Here is a 2,339-nt window from a genome sequence, read left to right as displayed (position 1 = left end):
TTGTGTCTTCTTCGAAGATGTATAGACTTTCCGTTGTATACACTATTCTTTGCGCATCCAATAGCAGCTTGACTGTCACAGTGGATTGCGATCGAAGACACAGGCTTGGGCCAGAGTGGAATTCCACCCAGGAACCCTCGTATCCATTCAGCTTCCTCTCCAGCTTTCTCCAAGGCTATAAACTCAGACTCCATGGTGGATCGGGCTATACATGTCTGTTTGGTAGACTTCCATGACACAGACGCACCACCAAGTGTGAAGATGTACCCACTAGTGGATTTGCACTCATCTGCGTCTGATATCCAGTTAGCATCACAATACTCTTCTAGCACAGCAGGATACTTCCCAAAACTTAAGCAATAGTTTGAAGTTCCTCTCAAGTACCGTAGAACTCTGTAGAGAGCATTCCAGTGATCCTGCCCAGGGTTGCAAGTGTACCTGCTTAATCTACTCACAGTATATGCAATATCAGGTCTTGTACAGTTCATTAAATACATAAGACTGCCAATAACACGAGAATACTCAAGTTGATAAATACCCTCACCCTTGTTCTTTTTCAATTTGCAATTGGGATCATAAGGAGTAGTTGCAGGTTTAGCATTTTCATGATTAAATCTCTTAAGCACAGTTTCAACATAATGAGATTGACTAAGACTATATCCATCAGACATCTTTCTGATTTTCATCCCTAAGATTACATCAGCAGGGCCTAAGTTTTTCATGTCAAAGTTTTCGTTAAGCATGCTTTTAGTGGTATTAATACTATCAAGGTTACTACCTAATATGAGCATATCATCAACATATAGGCACACAATAACATGAGAATCATCCACAGATTTAATGTAAACACATTTATCAGATTCATTAACCTTGAAGCCATTAGATATCATTACATGATTAAATTTTTCATGCCACTGTTTAGGTGCTTGTTTTAAACCATACAAAGATTTTTTCAGTTTGCATACTTTATCTTCAAAACCTTTCACAACAAAACCTTCAGGTTGGTCCATATAAATTTCTTCATTCAATTCACCATATAAAAAAGCAGTTTTAACATCCATCTGATGTATATGCAAATCATAAATAGAAGCAATAGCAATCAGCATCCGGATAGAAGTGATTCTAGTGATCGGTGAATAGGTATCAAAGAAATCTAATCCTTCCTGTTGTCTGTACCCCTTAGCTACCAACCTAGCTTTGTGTTTTTCTATAGTTCCATCTGTTCTAAGTTTCCTTTTGAAGACCCACTTGCAACCTATGGTTTTACTACAAGGAGGTAAGTCTACAAGCTCCCAAGTTTCATTTTGTTGAATGGAATCCCACTCATTATTTGAAGCTTCTTCCCAGAAGGGAGCTTCCGGAGAAGTCATAGCTTCCTTATAGGTTTGGGGTTCAGACTCTACCGTAAGAGTCACAAAATCTGGACCAAAACCTTTCTCGGTTCTGACCCTCTTACTTCTTCTAGGTTCGGTTTCAGCATCTAGAGACGGGGGTTGACTAGTCGAAGGAACATCTGAGAGATCATCGCGGACCCTTTTATGAGGTCCAGATCCTAAAGGGAAAATGTGTTCGAAAAACACTGCATCTCTGGATTCCATTATGGTGTTCTCACCAATTACCATGAACCTATAAGCACTAGTGTGCTCAGGATATCCTAGGAAAACACAATCTACAGTTTTAGGTCCTAGTTTGGTTTTCTTGGAACGAGGAGTGGCCACCTTGGCCAAACACCCCCACACTTTAAAGTATGCATAGGACGGTTGTCTTCCTTTCCATAACTCATATGGAGTTTTGTCGGATTTCTTAAATGGAACTCGGTTCAAGATATAGCAAGCAGAGAGAATTGCTTCCCCCCACAGGTTCGAAGGTAGCCCTGAACTAGCTAACATAGCGTTCACCATATCTATGAGTGTTCGGTTTTTCCTTTCAGCTACTCTATTCGACTCAGGTGAAGAAGGTGCAGTAGTTTCATGAATGATGCCATTAAGTTTGCAGAATTCTCTTATAGTTATCACATACTCACCGCCTCGGTCCGACCTAAGAGTTTTAATAGTAACACCTCTTTGGTTTTCTACTTCAAGTTTATATAATTTGAAAGCGTCTAAGGCTTCATCTTTACTTCTAAGAAGATAAACCTGACAGAATCTTGAGTGATCATCTATATAAGTGATGTACCATTTTTTACCTCCTCTAGTTGGTGTTGATTTCAAATCTCCCAAATATGAGTGGATTAGTTCTAGGGGAGTTGTACTACGTTCAACCTTTTTGTTAAAGGGTTTTCTAGCATATTTAGATTCAACACAAATTTCACATTTATGACCTCTGTCAAAGTTTATTTT

Source organism: Papaver somniferum, chromosome 11 (assembly GCF_003573695.1).
Source record: "Papaver somniferum cultivar HN1 chromosome 11, ASM357369v1, whole genome shotgun sequence".
In the NCBI taxonomy this organism is placed as follows: domain Eukaryota; kingdom Viridiplantae; phylum Streptophyta; class Magnoliopsida; order Ranunculales; family Papaveraceae; genus Papaver; species Papaver somniferum.
This window is presented reverse-complemented; position numbering follows the sequence as displayed.